We start from the raw sequence: 25,033 nt of genomic DNA on the forward strand, positions 1-25,033 counted from the left end.
GCAGGAAAAAAACATAAGTAAGACATTGAATATCAAATAATTAGATTTTGAATGTGGAAGACTGTCATTCATCACTTCCTGTGTTCATTCACATTGAGCCAGTGCTGAGAAAAATAAGCAGGTCAAAAGGCAATGATGGTCCTGAAACCTCCTAAAATTAAACACACATCAGTTGAAACAATTGTACTGATCATATGTAGATTATATGCAAACTCAAAATAAACAACACAGTGAGAACATAAATTTGTTTTCTTTGTGGGCATCCACTGAAAATCTGAAGTTAGCAAAAATATGACATAGTATGCTGCTTCGCATCTCAGAAGCAACTGAAGGAAATCTGGATAATGACTGCCCCTGATCTGAGAGTCTGAGCCTTTGTAAGCAAAGAGTCATACACAGCAATAGTGAATATTGTACTTGTGACCTTTGATTGGTGTTTAATGCATGCTTGGGGTTATTAGATATACTTTCTTGCATTTTTTTCTCAAAATATGTGCACATATTTCAACATCTACACATTTATGAGCTTTATTTTGAAAAATCTGAAAAGCAATAGTTTGATTATTTGCATTGGCCTTTATCTTTGTACTCATTGTACCCCAGAGCAGCTTTATGATTGCATTGGCCTTTATCGTTGTACACACTGCACCCATGAAATTCCTCAAATTAAGAATAATAACAATAACTATGATGGGATGTTTGTGTGGGTGTACTTGTGTTCTTTATCTGTCTTTAGGAGCAAAGTTTTGGAGTGGAGAGTTTTTGGAAAAATAAACATCTTTTAGCTTCTTCCTTAGTTTTCACACTCCTTCAGTTGTTAGAATTAGCTTCTATCCATCCATGGATTGCACAAAAGATGGCATATACCCTGGAGAGGTTGCCAGTCTATCATAAGGCTAACAATAGCTTTATAAAGGCTGGTGTTTGTTTATCCTGATGCACACGAGTGTTCAAAGGTATTCTGTCTCATCTTTCCCAACCATACCTAATTTGTGTATTCATTCCTATCATAAAAAGTAATGTAAAAACAATCAGTGACAGGTCTATCAAAAACCATAAAGCCTGTGATGAAAACAGACATAATTCATTAAAAAAACAAATACGTGAATAAGCAAGACTGAAAAAACAGTGAGCTTGATTTAGAGAGAACAAGGTAGATGCAGTTATTTTGCCTGAAAGCAGTTAAGTGAAAGATTAAAGTCATGCGCCTTACCATCACCATTTTCATTTGGGTCAGCCTATAACTGATTTAGGTTATTTTTTAAATAAATACACAAAAGAAAAATGGTATTAAATTTATGTGTGGTTACATGAAAATGGAACTGATTTAAATTTGGAAGCCTAGAATGAAAAAATATATAAATGCATTAAAACATAGAGCGAATACGAGATATAAATGTAGCATGCTGTTGCACAGAATCTACAGAACGCTCTTTTTTTAGTCTGTTTGTTGAGTTTGGTGAGCCACATATGCAGAGCTTTCTTGCATTACCTGCTGGCCAGGGTTAGATTGTAGGCCTCTGATGATAAGAAGCTCCATAAAGTGCTGCAGTAATTCTGAAACAAAAGACACCCTTCCCAATGCATCCCAAGTGTTGTTAAGGTCTGAAAGAAAAACTGAGGCCTTTTGGGTTGGTTAAGGTTAGGGAATGTATTATGTCAGTGAATGAGCCACACAATCATGAGTGTGTGTATGTGTTTGTATGTGTGTGTCAAATAGCCCTGAGGGGAGGATCTTGCTACAGCTTTTATGGGCAAGATGTGGCGTTGCTATGGCAAACAGTGCATCCGTCAAATGAATAACCAGTTGGTCTGTTTGTGCGTGTGCTCTTGCGTCTATCTGTGCATTTGCAGACGCATCACTGCCCTATCTTAAAAGATGTAATAAAGGTTAAGCAGCCTTTCTTTTTGATTTATGCACTCACTCTCTAACTCTCACACACATGCAGTATGCACTGCTGGTGTTTGATATCCACTTAAAGACACTGATGTGGGAATAATATAATTAACTGAAGTAATTTCTTTTTCTGTCTGTGTGTCTCTATCACCCTCCCTTTCTGGCAATATCACGCCATGTTGAGCTGGAGTGAGTAATGTGAGTACATCCAGACTGTAATTGGGTTTATGCACATCCAATTTCAGCCCAAGGACCTGCTGTAGGAGTTCGGCCATGTGCACATGCACACTCTTATTTTTGTCACTCTCCATCTAGGATGTGAGTCTGAAAAGCATAAAAAAAATCTACAAGCCAAAGGTCATTAATGTAGAAGATTTATGCATGTGTGGCCTTGTCACACTTTGTCAACTTTAGAAACTAAGAAGTATCGTAGTCCCTTATCTATAGAGAATACACCCTAGAGTTTATCAGACTGCTTGTCAGCCACAAAAAAGGATATAAAAAAGGCTACTCTGGGCTCTGAAGAAAAAATGCCTGTCACTCACTTTTACTTAGGTGTACTGAATAACTCATATTTATTAAAAATAATTATAAGGAAGAAAGGAACTACATAAGGGTTTTGTGATGTAGCCTATTTGAACACAGAAAGGTGTAATGTATAGCTGTAATATTCCAGATGACAACCAGTAAGTGCTTGTAGTTTGTAGAATTTTAAATGGCTTCTTATATGCAATTCTCGCCAGACAAGCCCTTCAAAGTAGTAACTCAACTGGGAAAGAAGCGGGGAGTCTCGCTGCTCCTGTGCGCGTCCCCGTCAGCGATGTGTTGGCGGGGTCCCTCCCTTCTCCCCGCTCGCCCCCGGAGGCTCGTGTCCGCCGCAGCTCGGTGTGTCCGCCAGGGGGCAGCTGTGTCTCGGTCTGAGGCTGCGCCGCTCCCGCTGCATCACAGAGAGGAAAATACCACCAGATGGCGGTTTAGGATTGCTGCTCTTCTCTCAAGGCGCGGTTCCGCTCGCTCGGCCAACTTTCAATATTAAAATACGCACGATATTAAAACGAAAATCGATTTTTTAGTTCGGAAGGTGATAATCGATTTGGCGATGGTCGTTAAAGGTGAGTGTCTTGTGTTTTTGTCGTGTTTTGTGCGGTGGGAAGTGAGACGGAACACAGATTAAAGATGGTGGACACAGACAGGGAACACTGGTTGGTTGGGGGATGGGCGCTAGCGGCTAACGGAGGTGAATGTGCTTTCTCTCTCTTCCTCACTTACATTGTAGCCTAGCGGAGCCGTTAGCTTGCGAGCTAGCCCCAAAAATTTTCGGCAAGACAACTTGATGGAAGGGCAAGTGTGTGCCGCAGCACCGGCCTGTTTTGCCACCGATTTCCACCCGGCGGAGGAGTTTGGCTTGTCAACAAATAAAGAGCCATGCGGTGTGACGTGTTTTCATGGTCTTTGCAAGGCAGGATTCAGAGCATCACCTTCTCTCATTTGCAGAGCCGTATTATGATTGTACAGTATTGCCCTCCTGCCGTGCGCTGCTTTCTTTGCTTTGGTTTGTCACCAGCTCAAACGCTACTTGCCACGTTGTTGTTGACATTGTTGTTATCAACCAATTGGCAGTTTTTCCTTTTGCATACGCACAAGATACACAACGTGAGATATCCCAGTTTCTACTTTTTTCTTTTTCTTTCCCACCCCCTTGTGTCAACATCAGCATGCCTTCAAGTTCCTGGGAGTCGTGGTGACTTTCCAAGCAGCAAAATAAACATGTTGCTTTATTAGTCAGTGACAGCACATGCATGCTTTTCAGTGCAAACATGCAGGACGGACTCCTGCATGTTTTACATAATTATTATGGCGCTTCTTCCCCCCTTTCCTGCCCCCTTCTGTGCGGGAAGCAGGCAACATTGAGCGGGGAAACATGAGTCACATAAGGGGGGGGGGGATGGGCTCCACCAGCTACCCCTACAGGTTTAAACAGGCTTCGGTCCTAGCTTCCCTCCAACACTGACCCCTGTGCAGCTCACCCAGTGCAGTCTAGTTAGGCGATCGGTTATAGTGGGTCAGAGTGCCTGCTGGCAGTTTGCATGAATCTCAGATTGTTGCATAACTGTTTTGTTTACAGTCAACCATGTGATTTCTCATGCAGGCTGTGTTGGTTTGCTATCTGCAGCCTGCTTGCCTTCCATTATCACACTGCAGAAATATACACTACGAACAAATAAAACATGATGGGACCTGGAAAGGGTTTTAGCTGTTAGGCTCTTGACTCATTTTTCACAATAAACCAGTGTAACAAGTATATCATGGTCTGTTGTCATCTGCAGATGTTAGGCTAGTTTTATTTATTTGTCTAAAATCCAAGCACATTCTGGGTAGACATTTTAATAGCAAAACTCCATAATATTGTCTATATATGTGTATTTCATAAAATTGTCATGCATATCGTGCTGTATAGTTATAATAATCAGTCGCTAAAATATCTTATAAATCTTTTTTTTAGGACTAACCAACAAGTGAGTACCTGGGAGATTGTGTATATCATAGCATTAATGCAAAAATATTTCTGTAAGTGCTTCTTCCATTGATTTGAATCATTGTTAATCTACTATGTTTGGAGAGTTAGCCTTCAAGCAGTCTTACAAATATTATTAGATTGATATTAAACTAGATTTTTATTTGTGGCGGTGGGTGTTCTTTATCATTTTCATGCTGCCACCAGACAAGTGGAATAGGGAAACTACCACTTCTGTAAAAATGTATTTAGGCAATTTATACAAATGTACTACTTGAAATTTTGTGGGGAAATACAGCTGACGGCTGCATTTATTTGACTCTGTGCTATGACTATATCTGCCTGACTGAAAATCTGTCCCAGCTCTGTTTGTGAAATCCTGAGTACATTCCCAATGAATGTCCTCACAAATTACCTCTTGATTACATTATTAGGTTGCAGTTTTGTGGTAATGTACATTGGGAGCAATTTTCTTTTAGTGAAATGCACATACCAGGGTTTTTCCTGTTTAAGAAAGGTCCATTGGGGTGTGATTTTGTGTGTAAGGTGAATTGGTCAGGACAGTTTTGGGTTTCTTGTTGTTGTTTTTAATGAATGTGCGATACCTTACCTAACATAAGTTGAAGGATTTTCCTGTGATTTATGGCTATTTAATAAACAAAAATGTCTTTTATCATTAAAAAAATGAACTTAAAAATGGTTACACATATTTCTATTACAATCCTAGAGATTTTCCTTCAGAGTGAGGCCCAAACCTGTTTGCCAAAATTAAACACACATGCACATGCATAACCACACACAATCACACTTCCCTGTAAGGCCTCACAGACAAAACATGTTTCAGTGGTATTTGCACTACAGAGTTTGTTTACTTTTCCAGCAGAAGAACCCATATAGGCTGTTGCCTGTTCCTGTACTATCCTAACACACTAAAACACATTGTAGCTGTAGTAGTAGTACAAGAGTGTTCCTAGAACGTAAATAGGAAAAACTGTTCTTATTTGATCCCAAATTACTGGTTAACTTGTATCCACCTTAATGGAATGTGTTTAAATGGTGTAATACTAGACACAGAGGTGCTCTGTTTAATAAAAAGTAAAATTTTAATGTCCATAAAATTGTCATTTCTATTTGCGGAATTCAGTGAGTGCTAAAATATATATCCTTCCCTTTGGCTTCAGAATACAGCAATTCAAAGCTGACACTGGGTGACATTTCTTGAGCATGTCATTGTTTAAACCTTTAAATAACAGAAGATTAAGGGAAATGGTGAATAATCCTTCCTCTGTTCCTCGAAATCGCTTGGCTCTTTGCCCTAGCTAGAAAGCCAAAATAAAAAGGACTTGGATATTAGTTGTAATTAGTATTATGAACACATAATGCTGCTTGTTGTAATTTTTAAATTATGGCAAATGTGTTGCAGAACGATTTTACGTCTACACTGATCTTGACGATAAGATACTGTAATAATTCAAGCATATCAGAGTTTTGTTTTAGACCTTGAATCAAATTGTAAAGAGCAGACCTTGATTTATGTTATGAGCGCTTGATCATTTCTTAGCCAGAGGCTTTCACCACTCAAGTGCAGCGTGCTTTTTGTTAGAGCCATATTCCTATAATGTTACAGCTCAGGGGATTATTTAATGGCTTTGACATTTGTCAGAGCTTATTAAATGGTGACCTTGATTTAAGATGCTGGAAAAAAATGGCACTATCATTGAAAACCAGCTTTCAGTGGTTTGCAAGAGTCAAAAAAAAGAAGAAGAAAAACAAGTAGTATTGTCATATGTGCAAACTCTCAGCGATTAGCCATGTAACACCTGAGAAGTGAGAACAGCACTGATTTATCGTTTCACATTCACAACGATGTTTTACTGAAGATAATGGAAGATCTTTTATAGGTGTATTTGGTTCAAAGTTCTGAATGAATTCATCCTATCAGCAATCGCAGAAGTCTTTGTTTTATTACTTTTATTGCTATGGTGATAGTTGACATATTTACTGTAGTAGAATTCCACTGTGCACACGTTACACCTTATTTTTTGAAGCGTAAGTTGTGTCACTGTGGTTGTGCACTATAAGCCCTGCAGCTTGCTCCTGTCAATATGGAATAAACCTTTGGAAAGCTTTTGAAATAGTTTTGTCACTGCTGGTTCGTTGCAGGCGTTCCTTTTGCGGTTTGCTGGATTGTAATTAGCCTCATTGCTGTTGTCAGACCTGTTGACTGTCAAGTAGAATGATGTTCTTTCAAAGCCAAGCTGAATTTATAGCGTTATGGCACAAGGGTGCAGGCAATGTGGGCCTTTTGACTGGTTGGCAATAGACAATGCATATCTGTATTTTCTAAAAAGTAAGTAAGTAAAAAGATGATAAATGTTCAATTTCTAAGTAAAAGTAACAAAATGAGATGCAGACAGAGCAGAGTACACACATAGGATTACCTGTATTAAAAACACTTAGGCTTGCAGAGCAGCACAGGTGACTCCCTTTTAGCTTAGCATGCACCTAACAGTATACACTAGATATATTAGTTGGCCCTTTTTAACTCTATGACTAACTCTAAAAAATTGCAAAATTAACTAAAGTTAGTAAGTTAAAGGGTGGGGTCCATTTGGTTGGAAAAATGCATGCCTGTCAGTTTTCTGTCATGCCACATGGACTTGTCCATACAGACTTCAGTGCACCAACTCTGCTTGCACCCATCAGCCAGACTTTAAATGAGTATAACAGGAATGACTAGTTGGCTCTGAAGTTTCCAGCTGTTCATATCCACAACAGAATATAATTGCCACTGTCACAGGCGGCGAGAGTAGGCGGGGTCATGCAGAGTGCGAAAGGGGAGAAATTTAAAAACTGGCATGGCTTTATAGAGGAACTGCTGTGTGTTTGTGGACATTTGTAGAGGTGGGGGGTATATGCATTTATTCACAAACTTTGACACATCAATTTTCCTTCAAAGATTTATTATGTAATATAGTTTATAAAGTGCTCGTCTGGAAATACTTAACAACCAAGGTCTCTTAGGGAAGTTTCTAGTTTAACCTGATCCAACCCTACACTAGTGTCTTGGCTTAGCATCACTGAGTTCATGGTGGCAACACATGAACTGGCTCTCTGCCTGCTGAGCCCTTAACATTGAGAACAGGAAAAGGAGTGATGTCACGAGTTGCAGTTCAAGACTGTGGCAATTGAATCTGTCCAACCAAGGGATGAAAGAGTTTTCGGTAAGGCAGCGGAATGACCCTCAATGACGGCCACAACGCGACCTGCACACCCAGCCAGTGGGGAAGTTCAAGACTGCAACGACCGGGTTGGCTGGTTAGCAGCAACTGAACTTTGAGGGAAGAGATTATGATTAGAAAACAATCCAGAGGGGAATAAAATAATTGTATTTGATTGTCTGTTAATATACAAAGTCTCCCACCCTAGTAAAGTTTATGTGAGCAATAAAATGTCTGTAATGTCCAAGTCTAATTTCAGCGTGGCTCTGGACATAAGATAGATAAGTAAACAAAGTGAAATCATGTTAATATTTGAATATACCAACTGGACTTAATATGTCAAATGGCACAGTGGGTTTTGTTTTTTGTTATAAAATTACTTACTGGAGTCTGGAAGTAACAGTGAGGAGTCTAAATAGGCTAGAGCATGATCATAAAGAACAACTGTACATCTTTTGTTATGGGTTATGTAATGCAATATACATGGACATGGAATGGCACTGCATCGATTGCCGGTTTGATTACCCATTACACATGCACAAGGAAAAATGTTTTGAAAGGGTCTTGCATTGCATAGTGTTTTCTTCTTGAATGAAATAACAAAGAATTGAGCTGCTGGCTAGGAGTAAGCTTTATTAACATAGAAGTGTGTGCTTGGGCATGCTGATGGCATTTTAAATAAAGATATAGAAGGCCATTAGTCGTTTCAATATTCAGGGAGCTGTAGAGATATCAAAGCCCACACTACAAGTGAGGAAATCTGGAAAAAAAAATTACAAGTCAAAGCACAGAAATATGTAAAGTATGTGTTTGCACTATCAACAAGAAACAAGAGATTTTTTTTGAAGAACTGTTGCTTTTGTTTGTTTGATTTTTAACTATCCTAGCTCACATTAAACCAAGATGTTACAATACCAGTCGATGTATATGTATATTAACCCAGTATTTTTCAGTATTATCTATTCCCTGATATAGTGCGTACAAAGGAATACTAGGCTGAGTATCATTGCTAGACTGTTTGAAAAGGAAAATGGCATGTTTTATAAATAATATAGTAATGCAATCTTGACATAATGATGGGTTTAATGAGATGATGTCAACTCATGAGGTCTTTACCATAAGGCAGCAAAATCTGTATTCAGAATCTATCTGTTAAAAGCTCCTCAGTTGTCAGGGTGAGCACTAATGAGAGGAGATGTGCTTTGCTCTGTGTATGCGTGAGAGAGAGTGTTTGTGTGTGTTTTTGGAGGGTTGTGATCTCTCACTGGTATTACTATATAGTGGCTCAGTGCTTGCTAGCCCGAACAAGCTGATTTTACCTCCTGACATGCAAGCGTGTTTGCTGACACAGCTCAGCTGTTTGGCTGGCACTGGCTGTCAAGAGTCAAGAGCACAGAAAATAGTATAAACCATTTATTTCCAAGAGTCAAGATCTTAATTTTTCTTTTCAGGAAGAAAAATTGTATTCCATCCTGGATCTGAAAGGTTTTCTTTGCAGTGTTTCAACATATATAACATATATTTAGGCTATTTTGACTCCCTGATATGGGACTATTATAGTTACCCTGACAGTGTTTCTACATCAAAGGTTTTTCAGCTGTGTTTTACCGTCATCGATGTCACAGCTTAAGTGATGGAACGACAGGCTGAGTAATAGTTTCCATTTTACTGGCACTACCTGCCTGCGACTTGACGGCTGTTTTTTGAGCTTCAAGTCAGTTTTTCTGATTTTTTATTTTTTTAATTTTTTTATGTATAAGCTATTCAGCTGTTAGCAGCTGTGACTCTGCTAATGTTCTAACAGGGCTAAGGCTTCTGATAGACTCAATTTTCCACTCTTAGTGAATAGTGGAATGTATTATTTTCTCAAATAGGTCACATTTTAATACTCATCTGTATCTTTTGCAGGTGACTCAAATATATTTGTATTCTATGACACTTGGTCTATTGTCGATAAAGGTTTTACAGTGCCGGACGTTGGTTGTTCTTTGTATTTCCTGTTTTAATTTGACATTTTAAATCACCTCAGATTTTCCATTCTGTTTCCTTCCAGACTTTTGTGCTTGGTCTCCCCAACCTTATTCATTTAACCTGTGTTCACATAGCTTGTTACAGTTGTAGCCTTTTTGTTTTTCAGTTTCTGCCCTTCACTCTTAAGTGTATTTTTGCATTAAAGTGTAATTATGCTTGCTACTTCTACTTACCTAATGGATTTAATAAAATTTAAATTGGTAAATAAACTGTAAAATATGAATAACCTTTTACTTTTGATACATAGAAGATTGTAGTAGATCACAAATATCAACTGCATGATTGCTTGCTTCCTTATTTTTCAGTCAAGCTCTATCAGTGATGTGAAAATCCATAGAAACATGAGACAACAACAGCATAACAATGTGCCCCCGAAGTTTCCTCTTGCTGGAGGCATAACAGGTGAAACATTGTTTTATTTCCATCATTTAAAAAAAATATCCAGCAACAAAGTGGGGGTGTTTTTGTCACCTTTTGCACATCTGCAGTAATAGTTTGAGATTATTTCTGTGGGGGCTGTTAAATATTAAAAGTTCATAAACATTAAACAGCTAGATGACATTTTCAATACGGGCCATATTTTGCAGGAGGAGTAAAGAGGAAATCAGTTTAAAACATCATCTAATTTCCCACTCTATCACCTAGAATTACACATTGTTTAAGTAGATGTTTTGGCGTGCGTCATCTGTCTTCTGCTGTTAGGGCAGACGATTTTGTTCCTGTCTGATTGGATTTCTTGCTCTGCTGAAACTGACAGCAGTTCATTTTACATCAGCAATGTAAAGTCGAGCTTTGTGGACTGGAACACCTTATTAAAAACCAAGCCTCTGACAGCCAGCTTGAAGAAATGCCTGCCCACAGCACTTCTTCTCTCTCTGAATGCAGCAGAGAGTTCAAGGTGGCATTAAAAAGTAGTGCAAGCAGTGAATACTATATGGTGGCTATCTTATGAGTAAATTCCCCAAAATTATAATAAATAACTAATAATATGTAATAAAGAAAAGTTGTAAACATTTGCGTGACCTACCGATGCACAAACAAGCGTATGTTTGCTGGTCTACTAAAAAAGTAGGGCAACACTGTTATGTAATGGAGAAAAACGATATAGAAAACATCACAGTTCATAGTAAATTCTAGGTTAATATATTTGTAACAAGCTGCATATAATTGGAATATATTTTTTAAGAACATTTATTTTGTGCTTCTTTTTCTTCAAAAGAGGCATAGATTATTTTCACACAAGTTGCTGGTAATCAAATTGCTTTATAAGTGACTGGCTAGTGATAATTAGGCTGTAAAAATAAATGATGCATGTATGAATAATAAATAAATCAACTTTTTAAAAATTAGCTTCCAATTTTATCTTAAAAAACATCACCAGGTTAAGCTATGTTCGTATCCCCCAGGCAGCTGTTTCCACAGCTCAGGGCATAAAAAACAAAAATAAAAAAGAAGAAAAGCTTGCTGCACCGAATAGTCTGCGTTTCTCAGTTCCCTAATCCCTGTGTGAAAAATTTCTTTTAAAGCAATAGCCAGCAGTATAATAAAGAGAAAGTCCTGGATGTGCATAAACATTGATTGAGAGGTGTGAAATGTATCTGCGGCTCCTCCAGGACTGTAGTCCATAAAATGAAAAGAGAGATTATGATGCATTATTGACTCGTTTTGAGGCATTTAGTCTAACCTCTGTTTTGCTTCCTTGCTGTCCGGGACATGAGTAAATTCCCGCCTCGGCCCGGGGGGGGGTATTTGATTTGTTATTTACATTCAGAGCAGTCCGATCTAAATTTGACACCAGACCAGACCTGCAAATCCTTAAGGTGTCATTTATACGACCGAGGTTAACAACCAGCTTCAAGCGAGAGCAAACACCACCTCCTCAGTATCAGCTGCGGAAGTGTTTGTCTCAGCGGTCAGTGCTATTTGTACACAGTCTTACTTAATATTGATTCCCTGGCTTGTGCCAAGTCAATTCTCTGACTGTAGAGGGGGAAATTAAATGGTCACTACAATACAAGAATTGCAGCAACGTGAACTAATAGAGGGAGCTTTCCTGCAGGGTTGGAAGCTAAAACTAGTTTTAAAACCATGAAAAGTATTTTAGAACTTAAAAGTAAAAAAGTTATGGATTCATCCCTGCTTTAAACTCAACTGAGGCCTATAAAGAATCGAGATGTGACAGAAGATCTACTAATAGACGTTTGTTTGGTTTTGTTCTTAACTCTGCACTCATAATATTGGATTCCCATCTGCTCTGTGTGCTCTGGATTAGGAGCTGCCCTGCCCAATCTAGCTGATTATTTACAGATTATTTACCTGTAAACCTCTTTTTTTTTTTTTTTTTTTTTTTTTTTTTTTATAAATTTCCCTGCACATTGTCTTCCCAGTGCTGTCCACATACAAACCAAACCATCCAGTTCAGGCTCAGACAAACATTTCATGAACTGTTTCCTTAAACTTTTCAAATTTGTACTTGGACATGCTTGGATTACTTTGTATCAGCCAAAATGTCCAGGTATGGTCAGTGTTTAGCTCAAAACTCAATGTCAGTGAGCCCAAAAAAACAACAATAACAAAGATTTTTGAGTATAAAATCTAGTTTTTAATCTTTGCATGTAAATACAATGACAGTATATTTCTGAGTTATTCATTTCTTTGTTGGTAACTTGGTGGTGTTTGAATTCTTAATCTATCCTTATTTAAAAACCACAGATAAGAAAACGTGGCTGTTTTAAGTTCTGAACAGCAAATCTTCACATTTGAGGACAGTATTTGCCAGCTTTGCTTGTTTAAGCATGTAACCTTTCAAAAATATTGCAGAATGTGATTTATCCAGAGGTTCACAACCCTGAGCTCTAGTTCTGATTTACCAGCATGTGTTTTTCAGTACACTTTGATTTTCATCCTGGGCTTCTTGAACAGGATTTACTGGGCGGTCTCCCTTACTTGGCTTTGTGCTCAGAGCCCAATCAGAGCTGCCAACCACTACTAACAGCAATACGTTGTATGGGAAGAGCAGTGTCCTGAGAAGAAATGCAGCTTTTCCTGAAGCGAGAACACAACTAGCAAATGCTTTTAATAAATGTTCATACAGTTATTGACACAGTTATTTTATAAATTCATTCACAAATCACTATATCTACTATAATTGTGGTCATTAGATAAAGAACAGGAAAATATCATATATATATATATATATATATATATATATATATATATATATATATATATATATGAATGAGAGAGAGAGAGACTTTAAAGCTTTTCAGCTCTAAATCCAAGGGCTCTCTGAATGCATTATTATCTACCTAATCGTTTTCAAAACCACTGAAAAAACATCAACTGAAAGCCTGCACACTGTTTCTTTAAATAGTTTGTCGATGATTGCCACAAATACCAATGGCACAAAATGAAAAATCATTAGTTCTGCTCTTAGCAGTCATATAAACGAGCTATTGTCCAAATGTTGTCAGTAACGCGTGTCTGCAGTTTGACTTGCTGCCTAATGGACTTGGTGGCAGCACAGATATAAAGTAATGATCTCTTTATTATGTGTTTTCTAAAACACTCCACCGCTAGTAGAGAGAAAGCTTCTGTTCTTTTCTCAGCTAGTCTAAAAACATTATTGAATATACCACTGAGTACGAATCCAGCTAGCTGCTCTTTTCTTTGTGTTTTTGTTTTAAATGTCTATGTCTTGACATTTGTGTCAGACACCTGGCTGAGATTTACATACTCTACCTCCTTGAAGCTCTCTTTTAAATCGGCCATCTGCTTCAGTCAAAGCTCGCTAGCCTCTTCTTCTGAATCACTTAGCTGCAGTCTGTATCTGGGCAGTCATTTTCTCCTCAGCTGCCTGCACGTTATTGCAACATTACAGCATTTTTTTTCTTCCTTTTTTTTTTTTCTTTTTCTTCTTCTTATTTTTTTATTTGCTTTGACACACCTGCCTGCTTAGATTAGCAAGCTTCTCACTCCTGTGAAGTGTTCAACATGCCACTAGGATGATTAGGAAGTAATAATAGTTATCAGAACTAATAGCTTCCATAGGTTGTGTGTGTGTGCATGTGTGTGCATGTGTGTGTGTCCTGCGCCTGTCCTGCTTTTCTTTCCCACTCCATCAGAATATGAAGTATAGACTGTAAATCTGGGCCAAGGTGAGAGAGGGTGCCCAGACAGATGAGAGAAGAACAAATTAGACACTGTGCTCCCCTCCCTCTCCCCCCTCAGCACTGCTGTCACACTGTCTCCTTTTTTTCCCACCTTACCCCCTCCTCCTGTTTGCCCCCTGATCTCCCCCACCCTCTGTCCTCAGTTTCGTGGCTCCATTTTGCGTCCGCTACAACCGAGCAGGCAGCCATTGCACGCACAGAGGGAGAAACATTTATTGCCTCTTCTCTGCTTCATCTGTCTCTCTTAAGCTGTTCCACTGCCATGCACCCTCCCCCCTCTTTTTTTTTCTTTTCTTATGATCTGTTTATCCTTTATTCACAGAGGTAGTTCTCAGGAGATTGGGAAAGAAAATCTATTTTTCAGCAGAGATCTTATCAGCGAGTGCTGTTCACACAGCATCCTTCCCCTCCCCTCCTCTTTGCTAGGTTTAATCTTTGTGTGCTGCAGAAAACCAGCATACAGTAGTTTGTGGCAATAACAGATGGCTGTGCATGTGTGTGCTTGGTGACTGTGTCTCTGTGTGTGTGCAGGAACATGACCATGACTTTCTATGTTGGATAATGTCTGGTAATCTCCCGTGTGACATAATCATAATCTGGTTAAACCAGACAGCCACAGTTGGCCTCAAGGCTGTTCCGCATTATAAGGCCATGGCTCCTTGCTCTCAGTATGTATGGAGCCTGGCAGCATGATAAAGTGCAGTTATTGTCCTGGCGTTTCAGCTTGTAGACGTGGCCCACGGGGACCAATTTTGGTTTAAGCTTAAAAGTCCGGGGCTGTTTGGCCATCACTGGAGAAGTTTTAAAGGCTTGGGAGCTGCTGCTTTTGTCTTTATTGCAGCTGAGAGCAATAAAAAAAAATCACTTTTTGTTTACTTCTTTGACACTGTGATTATATGCTGGGCCTTATTCCCACAATCCTTGAGAGAACAAAAGCAGAGAAAAATCAGTAGGTGAGAAACACACTTCTATTCATCACTGTAAATCAAAAGAATCTCAAGGTAGCTGTATTTGTTTAAAAAAAAAAAAAAGAAGAAGATAGTTTTCTAAATCCAATGTACACTACCTGTCCTACAGTATAACAGATATGATTACCAATCCTCTGGTGACACTGTGGAACAGTATAGTCATATGGGACAAAACAAAAATGCTACAAAATTGGTTAAAATTTCATTAAATTTGATTAATCTACTAGTTTTACCTCAAGCACACCCACCTCTGTTAACAATTGTTTGATAATAGTAATGGCTCAAACATCAGCCTAATGTTTTTAAAATTAGGATGTGCTGTGCTTGTCAAATTTATTTGACCATCTGTCATGAAAATAAGAAAACACATGTTGTCAGAAATATGACAAAAATGTGTTTTTAACTGTTTGTACCTAAACTCAGAGAAGTCATAAATTGGTGTCATTTATTGATTTCAAAATGCAAACTCATAGCATACTGTTGAGTGTTAGTGAGGACACACTGTTTAGGTGCCAGCTCACATGAATTAAAAGTGTTGCTTGTACGCGTTGTACTTTTGCTTTGCTGAAACTACACATTTGTTGTTGGTTATTGGGTACGGCACGTACGGATCATGCAGGTTACTGCCTGCTGTTGTCATCCTTTGTTTATCTTCCTTGTTTTTCTTTTACAAGCATAGTTGTGTCTGGTCTGCCAGCGTACTTCCAGAAGAGTGGCTCTCTGTTTTATTTTCCATCTATCATAATTGTTTCTCGACTTTCGCTCTGGTGTTGTCTTGAATGCCGTGCAAGGTAGTAATTTAAATTGTAGAAAGCCAGCAAATTGGCATATTAAATCAAGGCGCAGCATTACTTTTTAAAAGATGAACCAGTGTGTGAATGTGTGTGTGAATGGGTGGATGACTGGATATGTAAAGCGCTTTGGGGTCCTTAGGGACTAGTAAAGCGCTATATAAATACAGGCCATTTACCATTTGTTTCTCTTTGCACCTCACACAGATAGATGTTTTCTGCTTTTGGTTCCTGTTTGAGGCCAGATTAATTTAGAAAATACCAAGGGAAATAAACGAAAAGTAATAGCTGTTGTAAAGTAGCCACAGTTACTTCAGTGCTTCCACAGTTCTATTTTTAGTGGTGGTAACTGCTACTTTTAATCACAATAAAAATACATAAACCTGGCTCTCTTTATATTTTTCATCTCATGTTTTATTATTAACATAACAGTTGCTGCAGAGTAGCACGTCTTTCTGTTGCTAATAAAGTATTAATCTGCTTTCTCCTTCTTCTGTCATAATTGTTTCTTGACTTTCATCTTGTATTTCACACCTTAAGTGTGAGAAGCTGGCAGACTGGATTAAATTAAGACTTAGCTTTACTTATTACAAGGCGATGATGGCTTTAAGGTCTGTATTTATCACAGAAACTTGCACCTCACACAAAAAAGATCTCATTTGAAATCTGATAATATCATAAATTTAGAAAATACCAAGAGAAATAAAAGATGTTTATAATTTCCCAAAAGTATTTGAGCAAACCCAAACCCCAACTTTGTAACGGATGTTTGCAGAAATGAACAGTGAGCTGCTCTATTGCGATGAGGTACCAGGGTATAGAAGGACTCCTCTATCTGATGCTCACTGAAGCATTTTCAGTAACAAAAAATAACTATTGCTGGGTCTGACAAGTAGAAGAGGTCTGGGCTAACTAAAATATTTAAAGCTGACATGTTTTCCTAATCATAATGTTGCATGGGCTCACTGGCCCTGCAGCTGCAAAGTCTTAAAACTGAGGAGCTTATTCAGAGTTGAACTGTTGACTGGGTGTTGGCCACTCGCCAAAATGTTTTGTACAACAGAAAACACCTCGTATTTACCAGATTTCCTCCAGTGGTTTGTAATTGCAGGCAATATGACGTTCTGTTTAATTATCCATCATACAGTACGTCAGTTACAACCGCTTGTTGCCATTCACAGATGACGCAAGTCGTTCCTGTAAGTGCTTCTCTCTTAATTACATTTGGGCTGTGTCTCAAAGCTTCTCACTGATCGTTGCATGCATTAGTCTTATGACCTTAGCCAATTAATGATTTTCGTCACTGCAGCTACTTGTACAGTGAATCTGCACTTCAAAAAATGCTTGTTTTTGGAATGATTATATACGTATCCTCAGCGAAGTCCAGTGGACTTTGAAGCAAAGTGAGCTAGATCTGCGCTAATGTTATTTTAATGGGTTTTTCATTTACCCACATGTCATCTCTCCTCTAGGATTTATGAAATTTTCCATTATGGTTTTTGCTTAGTGTTTCTGATTAAAAATAAAGACTTCAGCTCCATGATAATGTCTTACTTGATGCAGAAGAATGAAAGATCAGAAAGAGCAAAAAATAAGAAGATAATAACAAGATTAAGCAACTGACAGCTGTGAGAAAACGGGCACTTCCTCATTCTCTTCTCCAACTTAGAATGAAGCTGTCTGACTTGATGCAGGCTATTTGTCTTACATTCACCTGCTGCAGTATACTTGACACGTGCATACTGTAGATGTTTGCAGTGCTTTATGACACCGTCCCAGATCATCTAGGCAATTTGTCTACCTTGTATATTTTCAGGTGCTTGTAGGCAACAGCTTAATCAGCTCAACAGACATCAGGAATTTGTTATAGCCCTTTGGTAAAATCAGCATTTCATCAGTTCGTAGTGCTGTATGCACATTTTGCTTAATTTAGCAAAAGTGTACACACATACAGCCAAGCTTGTGAATCACATTTCCTTAGCTCTCAGTATGTTAGGACGCTTGTGTTACTTTGGTGTGCCGTCTGGGGGATTGATCCCTCTCATTTTCCCATCATTGGATGATCCCTCAGGCCACTAGGTCCACCAAGATTGAAGTTAATTGAATCCATTTAAACCCTGCCTGACTAAAGTAGACCAATATCCTTGAGCAGCCAGCATTCACCCTTGACACTGCTGTAGGACTCTTCAGGGATAAATCACGTATGACTAAAGAGCAGAGATACCTCACTGTGCCACTTTCTCTTTATAGCGTCTGCTGTCATAAAAAGTGGTGTCAAATGTATATTGTAGAGACCACATTCACGCAGAGAGGAGACACTGATGATGGTTTACAGTTAGAGATCACCGCTGAGGTGAATTTATAGGCCACATTCTTGCCCAAATTGAATCCTTTTTTCTTTTTTTTTTTTACAAAATAATTAAACTGCTAAACGGTCGTTGAGCAGAAAATTACTCTATTCCGAAAGCCATGTAGAGATCAGTGCTTTGCAGTCGTTGACAATTTGCATATACATAACAGTCCATTCAGTTTTAATAAGGCAGCATGCCCCACATTATTGTACAGACCAGTTTTGAACATAGTAACAGAAAGAAGTGTAAAAGCAAATCCATTTCAATCCGAGCTCTGTGTAACGGTTGCTCAGAAGATCAGTTGCTATAGTATACTGAAGAAACCAAGTTAAGCTGTTTGTCAGCCTGTTGCATAGTGGTGTGTTCGCTGAGCATTTGGCTGTAATATAAACAGAGAAAAACTCCTCTCCTGCTTCCTTCAGCTGGATTTTCTACTGTAAGGCTTAAACAAGATAGTTGACAGTCTTGTCTTGGCTTTGTCTTGTATACAGCATTTATTGATTCAAGAAGAGCAGTTTCTATTTTAATAGAAATTATGGCTTAAAATACGCCTAAATTGTTTATTAAAGTGATGTTAAATGCACCTTTTTACTTTTGTTTGTTTAGAAGTAGATGTGAGTTTGATTCGTTGAAGGCCACGGTCAAAAACGGAGGTAATAAAAGAGTCTTTTTAATTGGCTTGGTCCACTCTTGTCATCATAAGAGAGTCTAAAAATTGATCTAGAAGTGTCTGTGGTCATCATTTGTCCGGCTTTTTTATTTCATGGAGCTGGAATTATATATATATATATATATATATATATATATATATATCATTGTTTCTAATATTAGTGGATGAAATTGCTTAATGACACAAAGATTCTGTTTTAATGCTCTTGCCTTTGCTGCTCTCTTACAGCCATAGCAGAGGCATTTTACTCAGGTTCTGGTGCCCTGATAATAGTTCATATTAACTGTTTTACATTTAACTCATAAATAGTATAGCAGTTGAAATGTTAAAAGATGACTGAAAAGTACATGAAAGTACATTTTTGAAAGTACAAGTATGAATGGATTTTTTTAATCAGTAAGGACAAACAGGTTATAAGAAATGTCTAAGCTTTTGCAGAGCTTTCTACTTGTTGGTCAGCCAGGTGTAGTTTTGGAAGCACGAGGAATACCGATTATGTCAGGAGAAATTAAGCCATTATGAACTGATTCAAATGGCATGAGCTGGGAAGTAACCAGAGAGGAACTCTTAATTTCATACTCTGTACCTTTCAAATTGTTGTTTGACATCATTTAATGGCCCGGGCTTAATCTGTGAACACATGTCAACATAAAACGTAAACATTGTGATTGCAATCAGTCAGCTCAACAACCATTTTAAAATGCATTTTGTTGAGCTCCAGTGCCTTAAAGTAATTTCAGCCTAATCTTCATTCAAACATTCACCTCATCTCCAAAATATAAACTGTAACAGTACTTTTTCCATTGCTGCAATCCTGTGGATGTCTTCGTACTTTGACAAGCCACTTACTTTGTTTTGTTTCTTCCAGCTGTATATTTAAAGTGACAGAACCAAGATTTAAAAAAAAAAAAAAAGGGGGGGGGGGTATTATAGGTTTTATCTTAATTAAGGTAAGATTTAAACCCCATTGACTTGCAAAATGCCTTGAATCGCTTTCTGTTCTAATCACTGAATTAACTTAAATTCTGTTCTATTCTACAAATTACCTGTTCTTTCTTTGTTTGCTAGTGATGCTAATCCTATTTGTGAAATTGACATATTTCTCTCATCAGTGGGCCCAGCGAGATGCGAGATGTGTTAATAACCTGCACCTCAATCCCTGAAATATCTCAGAAATTGTAATATTGACCTCGGCCGCTCACTCAACAAGTTGTTCTCCATGCCACATTAAAGCAGTATGTGAATCCTCCAGGACATTCATTTGTGGACTAGTCTCATGAACATATATATATATTTATTTATTTATTTTTGAGCATAGAGACAGAAATAGCATGCAAGGCTGGATTGGTTATATTGGCTATATTATATTGGTTATATTATATATTCAGGCACTGCTCACAGCTCACGAGCAGTGAGCAGTGCCTGACAAGCCAGCCTTTATTTCTTTCATCCTGATGTTAGTAGTAGGAATCCAGTCTTGCTTTTTAAGTCTCATTGTAGCCTAGAGTGTTGGAAACTTGTCACATTATGTCTCTGGAGATAATGGCCAATTATAGCAGACACAGTGCAGGTTTTAGCTGCCAGAAGAATCTCCCAGCAGGGACCACCGTGGCAGTAAGGTGTATGTAACGCTTCTTTAAGTTTTTGGAGAAATATTTAGACTCTCTCAGTTGAGGTAAAAGCAATGATGAACCCAACTGTTAAAAACGGTTTTAAAGGCCCATAAACAATTAAAAGTGTAAAGAAAAACTTTTTTTTTTTTTGGTTCTATGAAAATACTTTAAAGGAGCAACGGAGAAAATCATTATCATAGAACAGTTGGTGCATAACAGAAAAGAACCTTTGTATTTAGAGAAGTGTGAGTGCTTCTCAAATTAATATATGGAGCAAAATAGTGCCATATTTCTGTTGTAACATCTGGGTTGACTCGCATTGAAGCCTCAAGTGGCCTTTTGAGGAACTGCATTTTCTGACACATCATTGGCTTCCTTTACTTTTAAGCCCTGGAGGATTCCTACCAGATGTTTATCTGTGTGATAAGTGGAAGCACTTTTTCTTTTAGCTATTTTATGTGAACTTATTTAACATTTACATTTCATTTGTGTGGAAATTTTATACGCAGGTGGTAAAAGTGCTGACATCCACACTGCTGAGTGATCATTGTAACAAGTTATTACAAATCATTACCAGCTACACAGAGACTGGCCTTGCACTCTTTTATGTTGCTGTGGAGAAAACAGTTAAATGGAAGGACAAGTTTTCTCTCTCTCTCAACCCTTACATGCTGTTCATATGTCATGCTTTCACGGTATGGCCTTTACCAGTTTGGGCATGGGCCAACTGTTCCCTCATAACTGTCTATACCAAATTTTAAACTACAGATGTATTTAGAATATATAAATAGCACATCTAACATTAATACATGGATGATTAACCCTTAAAAACACTTCAGAGAGCAGGTAGAGTGCTTTGTTTGGCTTTGGCTTTGGATTTTAGAGAAAATCTTCTACTGATGTGTAATAATATGACCCAAGACATGAAAACATAACCGCCATAATGATTCACATATTGTAAGTGAAAATGGCAAGCTGCCTGGGTTTATTATGTAATGATTACAACTGTTAAACACTACTCTCACTTCTGCCTCATATAAAAATCCTCATTTTGATTATCTGTAATGAGCAATACTAGCATTAGCTAACATTAATTGACACTGAAAACACAAAACACACTTAAAAACAATTCATTAAAAAGTGATCTATGCAATCATAGCAGTGGTTGGAAAATTTCTGTGCGTGTATGTCCTGGACACGTGTTTCTCGCACTCAGTGTAATGGCAGCTGTAGTGCCTTTATTATATTATGACACCCACCCAAAAACCTCTTTATAAATCCTGTTTTAATGTCAGTGATCTCAGAATAAATAGATTCTTATTTGCTTATTTGGTTATCCACTGCAGGCGCTAACAGTTCTTGCATTTGTTTAGCACTTTTCTGGTCTTTCTAAGCTCTCAAAGTGTTAACAATGGATTCATAAACCCTCGCGGGCATCGAGAGAACATGCAGAGTTTACCTAAAAACAGCCAGTCAGGATTTAAACCAGGAAACTTCTTACAGTGAGTTAACGCTGCCAACCCCTGCACCACTGTGCCACCCTAATACAGAGAGTATGTGTGAGAACACCATCTGTTCCTTGTGTGCATCATGTATGATCACTCCTATGTTGTTTTACCATTTTATTGTTTAAAGATTCCCAAAGACCAATTGGTCCCTGTCCCCGTAGAAACCTGGCCAGATGTGGAGACACAGTCAGTTGAACTCTAGCAACACGGTCCCATTAAAAAAGACACACAGGCATGACCTGTACAGTTTCAGGATTGTTCTTGATTTGACCCAAACTAGTAACTTTAAAGTCCGTCTGAGTAGATACAAATTTAGCCTGGAACAGGCTGACTGTACAAAAATTTGTAGCACCTTTTACGACAGTATAAAATGTTTTAATCTTTTCCGTTTTTGTGTATTTGGGGGAAAGGTAATCGAATTTCATTCTAAAAGAATGACATTTATGATATTTTTACTGCTGTCAGATGTCGAACTGAACCACATTTCACCTGAAAAATATGTAAAGGTTAATTCTTCAAAGAACATAATAAGTTTTCTGTTGTCATGGTATTTCATAAGACACTCTTCTGATGTTATGTAACATTGGTCATAGTAAAAGTGTTAATTAAAAATAAAAATCTTTCCCAACAGGCAGGTAAAAAGTGACCTCGAAAAACATTAGTTTGGAGAAAACTGCTTTGTGAAGCTTTATTGATGCTTCTCTGTCAAGGTTTTCCTCGCTGTAGTAGTCTCTGGCACTGGAATTGATTTATTACTCTATAAATTATACTAATATGATTTCAGCCCATCACTCGCTAGATGGGCTGTACGTTTTCTGGTTAAATTGTGCATCTGTTATACTTGGTGTAGTTGTGTTTTATGTTCTTTTTTTTGTGCAAATCGTCTGTTTTTGTAAGTTACAGAAACAGTGGGACACAGATCCTGCTAATCTCATATTGGTAAGGTGGAAGGGACATCCTTACAAGCAGTTTGGACAGAGTAGAAAGCCAGTTTATCTGCGCCTTATCAGAGAAAACGGCTCAACTTGAGCCGTTTACATGCATGAGTGCTTCGGAGAGGGTGTATGGCTTCAGGCACCGAGATCATACAAAAAACCCAGTTAGATGTCAGAAATATGCTGTATTGTTTTTTTTCACATGCATTTTTTCCAATCATTTAAATTGCAGTCTCACCAAATCAACCTAAAAGTTTTATTAATAAGGAATTGTAAGGCCATGCTGTGGTTTCCACATCCACATATTTACAGCGTGGTCTGCTCTGTGCAAAAATAAACTTTTAATCGTTTGCCCAAGTCTTTGCTGCATTATGAATGAGACTGAAAGCTGCCCATGAGGAAGGAGACGTCAAGCTTATTTTATGTGTGCGAGGGTACTTCAAAGTAGATGTCCCAGGGAGGGAGAGGCTAATATCAGAACAACTTTAACCAACACTGGAAGAGTGCTGAAATAGTCTTTAAATCAGATTTCATGGAGCACTCACTGGATATGTAACTGGTCCCGTTCTATTCTGCTCTCCCCTCTTAACTATGGTCCCTCCTGTCTCCACGCAGCCAATCAAATATGCCATCACCGCCGGGCTTATGACCCACACTAGTTGCTATAGCAACGCCGGCCTGCCTCCTAGAGAACATGTCATGCATGTTAAGTGGTTCTCAGATGCTCGCTCGTTGTCTTTCTGTCTCACACTCACTCATAAGTTCACACACACACACACACACACACACAGTGTTACACACACACACACACACACAGTGTTGCACACACACACACACAGTGTTGCACACACACACACACAGTGTTGCGCACACACTGAGGATAAAGTCACTTAACAGACCATAATTGTCTCTGGAGTAGAAGTCTTTACTTTATGGTTTTAGCGGCTTTACTTACATCCTGAATATGTTACATGTGTGTAGTTTTGTTTTGTTTGTTTTTGTTATTATTTTCCTTCTACGATAATTATACGTGATGTTCATGTTTGCCATGACGTCAATTTTTATTGTTTTTAAACTAGCATATTCTTATAGGGTGACCACCACCTTGTCCAGGAGCTCTGTAAGGGTTGTTCGGTACTTCTAAGCAGCAACTTTGAAAACCTCAATAAAAGTATTGTCAGACATTGTAATATTTAAGTTATTGTGTGGAAATACTTACAAAAGTTCATTACAAGAACTATGTTTAATGCAAAAAAAGAACAGTAAAAAATTGGCAACAATTTGTTCCCAGTTGTTGGGGGGTTACAATTTAAGGTTTTCATTGTCATGTGTACTGTCCAGTCCTGTAGACCTTGCACCACCTCTCACCTGTCCTGATGTCCTGCAATGGAAATCTGGCCACTTTTCCATTCCATGATCTTCCAGTTTACCACTAATACTTAAGGTCTCCTAGAAAATTTGTAAATGTCTAGTTTCCCCATTTTTGGAAGCTGTTTAATATATGCTCAACAGATCAAAACAAAGCTGTTCATACGTAATGCATTTTGAAAGGAGACGTCACTGTTATCTTGCATGGCTGTTATGGCTGGGTCAGAATTGCAGGTCGATTTGAAGTGGCTAGTAACTACCAAGTCTATTCCAAGCAAGGACAATCATTTAATGAGTAAATGACTTAAATCCGTTTAAGCTTCACCTCAAAAAAAAAAAAAAATCCCCTTGGCAACATCTTCATATGGTTTGCAACACCCCCACAGAGGACCTTATCAGGCAGCTGGTTATAATGTGGTGGCTAAGTGGTGTTTGCAGAACACCAAGCGTCATGGGACTAATCAGTGCCACTATCTCCCTGTAGTTAGCCTGCAATGGAAAAAATACTCATAACAGTTCATGCTGCGTACATTTATACATTTATTGTCTAAGTGGATTTCAGGAGAGAGAGAGAGGGCGGGATGCTGTTGGCAGCTTCTTTCGCGTCCTCCAAAACAGAGTAGTTGAGGAGACTCGCTGCAAATTATTCATAGTCTACTGTTGAAGTGTCTGCACTCTTGGGTGCATCTGTGTTTGTGCGGGTGTGAGAGACAGAGTGCAGAGAAATTGAGGAGCAAATGTGCATTGAGGATTATTTAGTTGTTGGTCGATAGTGGGTCAGGCAGGCTCCCAGCTCTCAGTAACACACACACACACACACACACACACACACACACACACACACACACACACCCTTTTCCTCTTCCTGACTGTATAGCTCACTGAGAAAAAACATGACAAGAGGATTGATTCAAATGAAGTTGGCTTCTGTCCCTTCGGAGGAAGATAATCTGATGATGAAAGGGAAGGAAAAGCATGTTGGGGTTTGGAAAA

General features: G+C 38.4%; 1 protein-coding gene across 1 annotated transcript in view; it reads left to right on the plus strand.

The window, feature by feature from the left end:
• The first annotated feature begins 2,793 nt into the window (after positions 1-2,793).
• stag1a (STAG1 cohesin complex component a) overlaps positions 2,794-25,033 on the plus strand; it is a 38,924-nt gene continuing 16,684 nt past the window's right edge. The window contains exon 1 of the mRNA XM_026151215.2: positions 2,794-3,009. The gene's annotated coding sequence lies outside the window, so the exon portion shown is untranslated. The remainder of the gene's footprint in view (positions 3,010-25,033) is intronic.

Source organism: Astatotilapia calliptera, chromosome 19 (genome assembly GCF_964374335.1).
Source record: "Astatotilapia calliptera chromosome 19, fAstCal68.1, whole genome shotgun sequence".
Lineage (NCBI taxonomy): Eukaryota > Metazoa > Chordata > Actinopteri > Cichliformes > Cichlidae > Astatotilapia > Astatotilapia calliptera.